This window comes from Sorex araneus, chromosome 4 (genome assembly GCF_027595985.1).
Source record: "Sorex araneus isolate mSorAra2 chromosome 4, mSorAra2.pri, whole genome shotgun sequence".
Classification (NCBI taxonomy): domain Eukaryota; kingdom Metazoa; phylum Chordata; class Mammalia; order Eulipotyphla; family Soricidae; genus Sorex; species Sorex araneus.
The window spans coordinates 150,408,003-150,422,052 of NC_073305.1; the positions used below are offsets into that span (position 1 = coordinate 150,408,003).

At 35.9% G+C, this 14,050-nt stretch overlaps 1 protein-coding gene and 1 long non-coding RNA gene across 4 annotated transcripts in view; one reads left to right on the forward strand and one right to left on the reverse strand.

Moving 5' to 3' along the window:
• The window catches only part of NKAIN2 (sodium/potassium transporting ATPase interacting 2), a 1,086,277-nt gene that overhangs the window by 833,171 nt on the left and 239,056 nt on the right, over positions 1-14,050 (forward strand). The window lies entirely within an intron of this gene.
• Positions 3,746-14,050, reverse strand: part of LOC129404197 (uncharacterized) — a 58,460-nt gene continuing 48,155 nt past the window's right edge. The window contains exons 3-4 of the long non-coding RNA XR_008629759.1: positions 4,884-5,068; positions 3,746-4,554 (exon numbers count right to left, since the gene is read on the reverse strand). This is a non-coding gene — a long non-coding RNA (uncharacterized LOC129404197). The remainder of the gene's footprint in view (positions 4,555-4,883; positions 5,069-14,050) is intronic.

Sequence of the window (14,050 nt, forward strand, 5' to 3'; positions counted from 1 at the left end):
CAGCTTATTTACTTTCTAAAACAGTGTCAAAACCCTCCATTGCTTTGCATTTTATCCATAACTTTCGGTTGAACTACAGCATTTCCAGATGTTCTAAGATGTTATTTTCTTTCCTTCTTTATATGTATTCTTTTCCATGCTTCGTACTTTATTTCTGCATCTAATTGGGGAGGAGGGGGTTTTTATTTCACTTCCTTTTCATTTTTTCAGAAAATGTTTGATGAACCAACACTAAACATTTCTCACCTTGTCTGATAATTTTACCCCATTATCTCTACCAGAAAACATAAAGTACATTTCAATAAATATTAATATTTAATAAGTTATAAAAATATAAAATGGAAAAGTGATAATACATACTCTTTACCCAACTAAAAGGCTTTTAGTTGAAAGCATTTTACCTGAGGGGAAAAATGAAATTTGCCCTCCCTGTGACTTTACTTTTTTATTTGCATGCAATGCTATGCAAAATCAGTTACACTTTCTAGTCTCTAGACTCAGTTGTCTTACCATCCTGACTTTAACAGTATTCCTTACAACAAAGCATCACAAAATTTGAGGGCAAGATCTCTGCCGATTCATCGTGTTCTCCTGAATAGCTCCTAGGAGAATGAATGTCTTGTGCAGGGAAGATACCCAGTCATGCTTGTCAAATGAATGAAAAGAAGAAAAGAAACCCTGGGTCTTCCTTTTAAATAGTCACTCTAAACTTACAAAATCAAACACATAAAGAAACAATTTCATGATATAAGTGAATCTAATAACCTCTGTTTTGTGTGTTTTTATAACGATATTTTCACAAAGTTCAGTTTTTGTAAGTGCTATGACTTTGAAAAAAGAAGAAGATATTTTATAGCAACAAATAATTTTAATGTTGCCAGGAAAGTAACAGACTGCTGATAATTTCTTTCATATTTTTCTTAAGCCTGTGAGAATACTGCTGATATACTTGGGATTTTATGAAGCATGATTAATAACCATTTATTGAGCTCTTGCTGTTTGCAAGATGCTATTTTTTAAATGTCACAGCAGATTTTTAAAGTGATAAGTTGTATGATACATTTTCTTCATCTATAACATGTAATCTTTATAGAAGAAAAATTCAGAGGACAAGTTGAGTGTACACTATAAAACTTAGTACAACAAAGTGCGAAGCTAAATATAATTACGCACATTTTTCTCTAATAATTGTAAACTGCAAGAAATCAAGGGAGAAAGATTGATGTTGGTTGTCAGTATAACAAATCATGCCAAAACTAATTAAACATGGAATACATAGGATTTCAAATTCTATTATGGTGAATATCATGGAGGTATTTTCCCAAAAGATTTTCTTCCCCAAATATAAAATGAAGAAAAAGTGTGATTATATGTTAGAATTTTTTGTGGCATGTTATTTTGAAAAAAAATTTATCTCATACTTTTATAAGAGCCCACAAGAGACATATTATGTATATTAGACAACAGAGTTTTCTTTAAATTATTTGAGCTTGTTAATAATATCGTATTATCTGTAATATTTTTAATACCTTTGCTTTACTGGTGCCCTAAATCAGGAAAAAGTCTTTGTTAGATAGTTTTTATTGCTTTGTAGGTAGCTCAAGGTCATAGGTGCTTCTGATGGATTGTTTCTGTGCATCGTTCCCTAATGCCCACATCTTTTGCTGAAATGAACTCTTTGGGGATACAAAGCTTTTGAAAGGCAAGGGTTTGGACTCAGGAAAGAATTTTAAAAGAAAATACTTTAATTTAAATTGGCTCTATTTTTCAACATTAGATTTTATACATATTTAAAATTTCCATTTGGTTTCTATTAAATTCCTCCCAAAGTAGTATTACCTCCCACAACTCTGTGTTCATAAATATTCTATTTCTTGAAAAATACCTTGATATCAGAGCAAAGAAAAGGAGAGAGCATCCCATTTCAGAAGAAGTCTGACTTTTAAATATATTTAACTTTGTTTTAGCTCCATTTTTTTAAAAAATAAGACTGTTACTAGCTCTTTTCATTTAGCTAATAATATCTTAGAGTTCAAGTCTTCACTTAGGTTTTTAAAATTATAAATATTAAAGTGGTTTTGTGTTGAAGTATAAAATAATACTCTAACATTTATTGATAACCTCTTAATTATATATTCATTTAAGATATACAAAGAACTTTTCACCAAGAAAGAAAATGTTAAATAATCATAAAAATAATATATACTTTTTAGTTTTACTTAATTTTATTATCTCAAGAATAGAAAAGGCCAAATTTATTTCAAGTACATGGAGGTGCTAGTATGAAGACAGAATCTAAAGAATGACCAAAACAATCAGTTAATATAGCTTTCAGACAAGAAAACAGTACACATGTGATGGACAGATGGGGCAAAGAAAATACTGCAATTTTTCTCCCTTTACTGTTCCTGCCCTTCACCCTAGGTTAATTTAGTATTGTAGGCTAGCTCTCAAGTGCTGCTGTCTTTAACCATTTGTTGTTTCAGATCATGTTTGTAACCCACATTTAAGAGAGATCATTCTGTATCTGTCTCCTTTTGGCTAATGTCACCCTGCAAGATATTCTTCAGTTCCTTCCACATAGCAACAAACTGCATATTGGCACCTTTTCTTCAGTAGAATAGTATTTCATCATGTTTCTATACTACAGCTTATTTATCCAGTCATCTGTTTTCATTCAGTCAACACTTATTTCCACCAGATCATAATTATTGTGTATAGTGCGGCAATGAATGCAGAGAACAAAATATCTTTTTAAAATAGTGTTTTGTGGCTTTTGGAGTAGATGCCCATAAGTGCAGTTGCTGAGTCATATGGAAGCTTAGTTCTTATTTTATTCCCTGTTCATAGATTTGAAGAATCAACGTGACAAAAATGACCTTTCTCCCCAAAGCATTATGCAGATTCAATGCAATCCCCATTAAAATTGTAGTGACATCGGGGCTGGAGCTATAGCACAGCGGGTAGGGCATTTGCCTTGCATACGGCAGACCTGGCTTGATTCCCAGCATCCCATATGGTCCCCTGAGCACCTCCAGGAGTAATTCCTGAGTGCAGATCCAGGAGTAACCCCTGTGCATTGCTGAGTGTGACCGAAAAAGAAAAAGAAAAAGTTGTAGTGACATTATGCAAGGATTTGGAGGGAAAATTACTGAGATTTCCATTAAATCATAAAACTTCCAAATAACCAAAAAAAAAAAATAAAGGGAATAAAAGACATGGAAATTATGCATTGCCCAGTAATTTAGTTGGATTATAAAGCTATAGTAATGCGAACTATCTGGTACTAGAATAAAGATAGACCCATAAACCAATGAAACAGAATTGAGTCTGGAGATAAACCCTTGTTTACAAACAATCAACAATGGAGCTTGAAGTCAGTGTGTCCCCAAGGGTGGCTTATGTAAGGCAGAGAAGAGATAGTTGCTCTTCTGGTCCACCTCTGCCACCCCTGGACTGACTGGGAAGGCTAGGACTGATAGTCTGCGAATGAGCCCCTGCACAGCACAGGCAGAGCCCTTCCTGCTCAACCAGGTGATAGTCCAGCCACACCTGAAGTCCACTTGACCTTCAACACATGGTAATTGATCCACCAGTTTCTCAGGGAGCAACAGACTCAGGCTGGAGTGAGGAATCGCTCTTGGTAGGAAAGGAAAGACAATCCTAGGCCTTATCTACGCCTTTCGTATCTTTGTCCTATATCACAGAAAAGTATTTCAGGAGGAGACGCTCAGTGATGCAAAATCAGACTTTATTTGAAGCCTTCTAGGAAGGGGAAGGAGAGAGAGCAAAAGGAGAATAACGCAATCAAGAGAGAAGGTGGGCTTCTCCAGAGATGGAGAGACCCCAGTATACATCTCAAGAGGGAAAATGCAGGCAACATGTGCTCAGCCACATGGGCACAAGTAGCACATGGGCTTGGACAGCATGCAATACACGAGCTTCCTTTGTTCAAGATGGCTTTTTATAGAGTTTCTCTACGTGAGGCTTCTACCTAGGTAAGACTCTTGCTACAGCAGTTGCCAAGCGGGTAGGTAGAGTTAGTAGTCAATGGTCTTCTTTGAAATTCCTTTTGTTCCTCATTGTTCCTGCTGGATCTTCTCTCAGAGGGAGGTCTAGCCCTCTCTGGGTCTCTTGGCACCAGGTGAGGTTTTACCAGGCCTTCTTTAGTCTCTCTGTAAGGTGGGCATTTTATAGCCTTGGCGATACTGCTTTTATTGTTTCCTAGTAATTCCATGGCAATGGGGTCATTTCCTATCTACTTGTTTACATCAGAGCTAAATGCAAGAAGTGGAGTTAGAAGAGTCTCTTCATTCAGCACAGGGTGCTGAGAAAACTGTATAGCAATCTGAAGGAGGGGCAGGGCTATGGGGGAGGGCAAGAGAGAGAAAGGGAAGAAACTGGGACTGGAATGATAGTACAGTGGATAGAGTTGCTCGCCTCACATATGACCTGAATTCCAACCCTAGTATCCAGTGTGGTCCCCCAAACTCTACCAGTGGTGATATTTGAGTGCAGAGCCAGTAATAATCCCTGAGTGTTCCAGGTTTGGACCTAAAATAAAACAGAATAAAGAAAGAAACTGGATATGCAACTCACAAAAGTCAATTCAAAGGGAATTAAAACCTTGAGATTAAATCAGAATCTATAAAATACACTGAAGAAAAATAAAACTTCTCTAGGAAATAGACCTCAGACATAACTAAACATAAACAAAAAGAAAATAATGGGACTATATAAAATTAAATGGTGTTTGCATGGAAAAAGAAAATCTAAAATAAAAGATATCCTTACCAAATAGAAGAAAATATTTGCACACAATACATCTGAAAAAGAACCAACATATAAAAGTTAACTAATATCTAAAAGTTAAAAGCACTCACAAAGTCAATGAGAAAAAATTTCAAGAACCGGGGGCTGGAGTGATAGCACAGCGGGTAGGGCGTTTGCCTTGCACGAGGCCAACCTGAATTCGATTCCCAGTATCCCATATGATTCCCTGAGCATCGCCAGGAGTGATTCCTGAGTGCAGAGTCAGGAATAACCCCTAAGCATCGCCGGGTGTGACCTGAAGAGCAAAAAAAAAAACAGAAAAGAAAAGAAAAAATTTCAAGAACCCCATCACAAAATAGAGAGGGATCAACAGATATTTCCTCAATGATACATAGGTATATACTAACTAAGTATATGAAAAGGGACTCATCATCACTTATTCTTAAGGAAATAAAAATCAAAACATAATGAGATATCATTTCAAACCACTGAAAATGTCATATATTAAATGTTTGAAAATAACTAGAAATACCCCATATTTTGTGTACTAAAGTTGTAGCCTGATATTTACCTCTACTGGTTCATTTCTAAGAATTTTTTGGTGGAGTCTATATGATTTTTGTGTATGTTATATCATCTTTAAATAGTGATTATTTAACTTTGTCTTTTTCAAGTTTGGATCCCCTTGATTTATTTTTTAAGACAAGAACTTCTAAAACTTTGTTCAGTATAATGAAGAAAATAGATATCCTCTCCCTGTCTTAGGGGAAAGGCTTTCAGTTTTTCACTAGTGAGTGGTATGTGGGCTGTGAGTTTGTTGTAAAAAAGGTATTACTAAATCAGGACATATCCATAAATAACAAGCCTTGAATATTTAATTTTAATCATGAGTGGATACATGTTGTCAAAGTCATTTTCTGCACCTATTGATATAATCATTTGATCATTCTTTTTCCTTTTGTAGATATGTTATATCACATTAATAGTTTTGTCTAGTTGACCTGTCCACTACTGGTATGTTAGCAGTTCCCTTATCAATTTTATTGCCCCTTCATTTGGTGCATATGTGTGGATAAGAATTAAGTATACAGAGTTTCTTGGTTTCTTAACCACTATATAATGTCCTTCCCTATTCTGTTATGTTCTCTAGCTTGAATGCTGTTTGGTCTGAAACACGTATGTCCTTCAGTGCATTATTTAGTCTGTCATTAGCCTATATGATTTTCTTCCAATTTTTCACTCTGACCCTTTGTTTATCATGGAAGTTTATGTGTATCTCCTTTAAGCAACATAAGGTTGGATTTTGTTCTCTAATCCATCACAATACTCTGCTATTTTATTGGAGAGTTTAGTCCAATAACATTTTAAAAAGTTATTGATATGAAGGGATTGATTGCTATGCATGCACTATAAGTTTGACTGACAAACCTAGGTAGAATTTCCATTTTATATATTTATAAGTTTGACTGAGTAAGCTAGGTAGAATTTACATTTTTTCAGTGTCTTGATAGAGCTGGATTCTATTCATGCATTCTTCAGCTACTGTTTGTTTGTGGATGCTTATATACCTCCCTCGACTCTGAGTGACAAGATTCTTGGTTGGAGATTATTTTTTCAATAATTTGAATATGTTTTTCTATTGTTTTCTTATTTAAACATTTTCATTAGAGAAATATTCACTGAGACAGAATTTTTTGCTTTATTTCTTCCTTTTGTGTCAGATTTGGCTTCTCTTTTGTGCATTTAGGAGCCTATCTCTGTCTTTGTTCTATTTAATTATAAATGTCTTGGTGTTTTTTTGTGTGGATTCACTCTGGTTGGCACTCTGGACTTTTTGGATCAATACTCCCATCTTACTGATCAGGATGGAGAAATTCTTCAGTGTTCCTACCTTCCCCATTCCTCTTGATGATTCTAATATTATTGTTGTTGTTCTTGGTATTGTCAATAATAATTGTTCTTGGTACTGTCAATAATATCCCTTATATACTGTTTTTCATTTTATTTTCTATTTCCTCTTTTATGTTGAAGTTATTTACTCTTTTAGTATACCAATTTACCTTTCAGCTTCATTCATACTGATTCTGAGACTTATTATTGTATTTTAGTTCCTTTATTTGTATTTGAATAATTTCTTTTGATTTTTTCCATCAGACTTTCTTTAAGCTGATTGATTCTTTGTTCAAAAGTCATTTTCAGGGACCAGAGGTATAGTACAGTGGATAGGAAACTTGCCTTGCTCTCAATAGATAAAATTTACTCCTGCCATTACACATAGTCCCATGACCTTCCAGGAGTGAATCCTGAGCACATATCCAGGAGAAGGCCTTGATTACCATTAGGCATTGCCCCAAAACACAAAAATAATTTAAACTTAGAAATATTTTAGGTCACTGAACATCAATACATAGTTGTGTTAAAGACTTCTTCAGAAAGATTACCGAGATCTGATGTCATTGAGGATCCTTCTGGACTTTTGTTATCCTCTGTTGAGGTGTCTGAGTTCTTTCATTTTCTCATTGTCCCAGATGTTATGTAACTGGTATTAGCTGTGCAGGTGTCATGTCAAGACTGTACTCATGGATGATGTTGGGAGTGGGGTGATGTCTGCCTGGGACCTGTGCCCAAGGTAGGTGTGTTTCGGTCCTATGTGGACAGTCATAGAGATAGACTGAGTCTACAGTGAGCCCCTGGTGATTTCCCACAGAGCTACAAGTGTGTGTGGTGGGTGAAAGCATTGGAGTACCATAATGAAAGTGTAAGTGGAAGGTGTTGTGGTAATGATCTAGTCCCAACCAGCAGCTCTCTTGCACATGGGACATCTTATGAAGCAGAGGAGGTATATAGTCTTTAAAACAAACACTTTGGGGGCATCTGGTACAAAGAGTAAGGAGCTTTTCTTGCAGTCAGAATATTTACGTTTGATCCCCTGCACACCATATGGTCCCTAGAGCCCTCCAAGGATAATCTCTGAGCACTAGACCAGGAGTAATCCTTGCACACAGCCAAGCATGTCCCCCCCAATAATCATTTAGAATACCACTTTAGTAGACATATTAATAAGGAAATGAAATTAAAAGAGAATTTATGATAAATTTTCTCCCTGAAGCAATCCATACTGGTAAGATAAAATTTGTAATAGTTGTACTAGTTTTAAATAGTAGCAAAACAGTAAATCACTAAACTTATTGTCTATTTTACATCGTCAGTCATAGTTTTAATTCCTTTACAGAAGTTTCAAATTTATAATTTTGAATTACATCTCAAGATAGACCCCAGTTAAATTGATTAACAATTAAATAGGATGACAGTTGGCTCACATAAATGGGGAATTAGCAATTATTTCCTATGCTACTAAACAGATGGCATTGTCAGGTCATTTATCAATGTAAGTAAGGATGAAATGTCAGCAACAAAGAAAGTTAAAACATAGAAGTGAAAGTATAGAGTTCACTGGACTTAGAATTGTTTCTGGAAAGCACAAACAATGTGATAGAGAAATAGATTTTGAATTCTCTAAAGTAATCTATTTTAGAATTCTCTGACACTTTAATATGTATTTTAAATGCTCAATAAAATGACTTCTCTATGGATATGTGATTTTTAATTTACTACTACCCCCATTCAATTGAATTCCTTGATTTTTGTCATACAAAAATATATTAAGATATGTATAGCACAGCGGTTGCGCATTTGCCTTTCACACGGTCAACCCGAGTTCGATTCCTCTGCCCCTCTCAGAGAGCCCGGCAAGCTACCGAGAGTATCGAGCCCACACAGCAGAGCCTGGCAAGCTACCCGTGCGTATTGGATATGCCAAAAACAGTAACAATAAGTCTCTCAATTAGAGACGTTATTGGTGCCCACTCGAACAAATCAATGAGCAACGGGATATATATATACATATATGTACATATATACATATATAGAGACTTCTAAGGAGTGCCTGTGATGTTATTTTTCAGAACTAAATAAATCAAGCTTTTGCCTTTATCATGACATCTCTAAATATTGTTTGCTTTTCTTTAAACACTTGCCTGTAAATATTTAAGGTAAGCACTACATATACTGCAAGTCAAATTCCCTGTACCTCTACCAATTAACACATTGAGAAGCCCCTCTGACCAGTGCTCAGGGCGACCTGGAGCCACTTCCTGTGATATTCAGACAACCAAGCCAGACAGTTTCGTGCTCAGTCCAAGCAATATAGTTCTGCTTGGATCCTGAAGTTCTTAGGACCACCAAAGCCACACAGCAGTACTAGAGGCCATGCAATTCTGGTGACTGAACTCAGCCCGTGAAGATTTGCCCCTGAACACCAAGCCATCACTTCAGCGCCACAAATGGTCATATTTGGGGCACAAAGCAGGCATTCATTAAGTGTTTTATAAATTGAACCAAATTATATTTTTCAATTTCCCTTCAACGAGTATAGAAAATAAAGAGTAATATATTTGGAAAGATGTACCAAGTTCTTAGAAGGAATAGAAGACAATCATTCAAATTGATGGTACTTCCTGGAAGACAACCTAGTCACATGGAGGTTGAGGCAAAAAGCATAGCTTTCAGAAATGGGGTTGGTTGTAGCTCTTTATTTCCATTAATTAATTTTCTCTAGAACTCTTCATTGACAAACATTTCCTATCTTTACAAAGAAATTGTATATTCAATACATACAAATATATATATAATTTTATATATATATATATATATATATATATATATATAATTCTGGGCTGGAGCAATAGCACAGCGGGTAGGGTGTTTGCCTTGTATGACACCAATCTGGGTTTGATTCCTCTGCCCCTTAAAGAGAGCCCGGCAAGCTACCGAGAGTATCTCGCCCACATGGCAAAGGCTGGCAAGCTACCCGTGGTGTATTCAATATGCCAAAAACAGTAACAAGTCTCACAATGGAGAGGTTACTGGTTCCCCCTTGAGCAAATCGGAGAGCAATGGGATGACAGTGACAGTGACATAGTCACACTTGAGCATATAATGTTAAACTAATAAGGTGACTTGCTCTCATATATATATATGTACATATATATCACTCTAATCCTATTCTAATTCTTTATTGAGCACTCTAATACACATATATATGATAGATATATATCACTGACGATATAAAATAAACATATATACATATATATGTGGAAGGTCAAACTTACATGCCAATTATTTAGTTTGGTTGTTCCAATGCCACATATGGTTCCTTGAGCACTGCAAAGAATGATTCCTGAGCACAGAGCTAGGAGAAATCCCTGAGAACTTCCAGGTATGGCCCCAAACTAAGAGTTATATTAATAATAATATTTATATGTGAACTTCTTATTTTTAATGTTGATAAACAATTTGAATTATTATTTTAAAATACCATGTCTGACAAAATATTTTTGGTGCTCAAATCCAAGACTGGTAGTCTTTTTCCTCATATAATAAAATGGAAAAGAGGGTTAGGATTTTGGTAATGAGTTAGTGCTGCAAGCTGAGCAAATGCCTGTAGACTTTAATCTGTCACTTCCCTGTCACTTGACCGTAGGGCTGTTGTGTTAATGGCATTTGAACAAGGAAAGACACGTGCCCATGAAGATATGTCATTCTGTGGTCTGGTTTCCTAATGGTTGAAAATCAGCTGTCTGTTGTGGTTTGCCGGAAACCCTAGGTTTGGAAGCATATGTGGTTGAAGAGCTTGGAAACCTCAATGTAAGTGAACTCAGGAATTATCCAGGGAAGAGATATGTGGATGAAGCAGGAAACCAGAATGCCATCTCTAATTTCAGTTGTTATCTGGTATGCAAACCATACTTCTAGTTACAAGACCAATTTGTTCCCTCAATTTAAATGATTTGATGGAGAAAAAATAAATACTCTTTCTCATGGCTCCCAGAGAAGTCATAAATTCTCTTAAAGCCCTATTTGGAAAGTAAAAATAAAAAGAAAGAAAAAGAAAGACAGCTAAACCAATCACCGTGAAGCTGGAAGATAGTCAGTTTTGCTTTATTCTTTCATCATTCACCTAAAAGTGGTTTTATAACATGATTTTTAAAAATCTGGGGTAAAGAGAAGTTATAGAATCTCAAATGTTAGAATTATTTAATAGAATATTCTAAAATGTATTAAATTGTTAGTCAGTCTCCCAGAAGTCATGATATATGGGAAACTTCTAAAAAGACATCTGGAATTTTTAAAAATAGAACTAGCATATGATCCATCAATTCCTCTCCTAGGTATCTATCCAAAGAGTACAAAGTACTCATCGTAAAAGATATATGCACAGAGTGATATTTACAATAGCCAACATATGGTAGCATGCAAATACCCATTGAGAGATGAGTAGATTAAAGAAGATGTTGCATATAGACCGCAAAGTAGAAAATATGGGATCTTGCCTTTTGCTCTAATATGGATAACCTGGGAAGGAATCATGCTAAGTGAAATAAATCAAAAGGAGAGAGACAAGCACTGAGTGATATTATTAATAGGTGTGACAGATTTCAACAGGGGTGGGCATCTTTATCTGTGACCACAGAATTTAGGTGGTACTGAAAGACTCAAATAGTATGTGGTGGAGGATATTGGCAGTTTGAAGGTATGCGTATGGCAGTAAGATTTTAGTCCTAAAGCACACATGTTTGCATTATTGTTGCCTTAATTAAAAATATATTTAATGAAAACTAACAGATGTCTGTAAATTGTGACTAAAAGGATGAACAGATATGATGAAAATTGAGGCTGTGGTGAAAATGATGAAAGTCTGCATCTCACTATGGGGCACCCAATCTCCAGCAGCTTATTTCTTCTTCGTGAACATAACACACCCCATTTGAACTCATAGATTTTGCAGTCTCGTGCCTGAAACATTTCTCTATCTGAACACTCCTTCCTTCAACCAAAACGCATCTCCAAAATTAATTGGAAAGAGACTTGTGTGGTAGAGGTTTGGTACTTCTTATGCTCCACAGGGAAAAGCACCACATATGGAGACCTGAGCACTGCCAAGAATATGTCATGCACACCAGTGAGTGTAGCCCCAAAGCCCCTGCTTTGCCTACTAAACAAACAGCCACACAACCCTCCTGCTATGCCTACCTAAATGGCTTAGTGAAACTGTCCTCAAAGTGTCACGTTAGGCCTTGGGTCTTGTCTCCTTGGCTGCCTCATTTTGCTCACATGAAAGCTTTTCTCAGTAACACCTCATTCTTGAGCTACAGTGCCTCTTTGTAATTTTGAATACTAAGGAATAAAAATGATTCTTGCTGCCTATAACAGTAAAATAACAGATCCACAAATAATGTTTCATTCAGAATCATTGTGTGGTCGTGTTCATGAGAACAAAAACACTTCTCTTACAGGCTGGCACCACTGTGCAGAGTTTGTAACTTCTCCCATGCCTGGTGGATTCATCTCAGTATTTCAACATTCCCACACTTTCAAACGTTCATTGGCATATTTTTGGCATCAGTCTATGTGAATATGGGTGTGTAATGTGCCCCAGAAGGGATGATGACTTATCCAGCAAGGCTGATTCCCTAAACTGCTTGAATACTCTAACCACTCATGTGGCTGAGAGGATGGGCAATTGATGAATGAATAAATTCATTAATTTTTGAATAAACCAATACAAATATTTGCAGACATTTGGAAAAATTAATATTTCTTTCAATTTCAAAAATATTATAACTTGGTCTTTATTTATAATTTTATTGTTCATGACCAGAAGCAAGTCCTAGGAATATAACTATGTATAACTTACATTAATCAACCTACAATTATAGGACTGCTTAAAGTTGCAGTTACAACAGCCTATAGATAACACGAAGAACTTAGAATGAACTCAAAAGAATTCTAGTCACATAATGAGTATGGTGCAGTGTTAAATGTTGTTATTGTCTTGTACATACCTATCGAGGAGATTCTGGATCCAAATCTTAAACCAAATATCTGTAGCACACTCTAAAACAACGTTTTATACTTGACCCTTTACTCACATATATTATAATATGTGAGTTCATGGAAGTTGTGGGATACACTTTACACTGGCTCACACTCAGGGCTTATTCATGGCTCCTTGCTAAAAGATCACTCCTATTGGTGCTCAGGGGACCATATGTTGAGATAAAACCTGTGTTGTTGGCATGCAAGATCAGCACCTTACCCACTGTACTATTTCTCTGCCCCAAGAGATTATATCCTTATGTCTTATCCATAATTATCCCAGTCCTAACTTAGAACAGACATGCAAAATATGTAAATTTGGTGAATGAGTAAGTGTATATTTGGCAGCTTGATTCTCACTTTATTTCATGTTTTACATTTAAATTAAATAAGATTCAGAATGAATGAATACTGGTTTTGTAGCTTTGAATTGATATCTGTCATAACACAGGGTACTTTAATAAATTTTCCAAAATAGCACTTTATATACCAGGTAAAATGCTAATTTATATTTCCACTGTAGACCCACTTTGATTAGTAGGTTGATGTTGTGGTAAATCTACTTTCCCAATTTTAAATACATTATTCAGCCATTTATTATAAGCCCATAGTATTTGAAATTAGTTTACTAGTGTCCAATACTATTAGGGCCTATCTTCCAAACACAATCTTCGCTGTCTGGCCTCAGATTAAAAAAGAAATTGGGGACCAGAAAGTTTCTACAGTAGGCAGGGCACTTGACTTGCAAGCAGTCAACCCAACTTTGGTCCCCATCATCACATACGTGTCCTCTCTCACTCCAAATACGACAAGAAAAGTGATTCCTGGATGCAAGAGTAATCTCTCAACACTATGAGGTGGGCATTCCCACTAAAAATAATGAGGAATCCAAAATTAATTCATTTCTATGAAATTTTCCAACACTATAGTTGAAATTAAAGATAAATTCTAATAGCACTTTTGATGCAATATATTTATGACTTTTTTAATAAATTATTTTATTGAATCACCATGTGGAAAGTTACAATGTTCTCAGGCTTATGTCTCAGTTATACAATGCTCAAACACCTGTCCCTTCACCAGTGCCCATATTCCACCACCAAAAACCCCAGTATACCTCCCACCCCTCACCCCCCCACCGCCTGCGTAGCTGATAAATTTCACTTCATTTTCTCTTTACCTTGATTACATTCCATATTTCAACACAAAACTCATTGTTGTTGGTGTTTCCCTTCCAACAAACAGCCCTACTGACAAGGAGCATTTGATAATTAGTTTTCCATTGCTGAGAATGAAGAGATATGAAGTTGCGCAGTCACTATACGCAGTTTAGGATTTC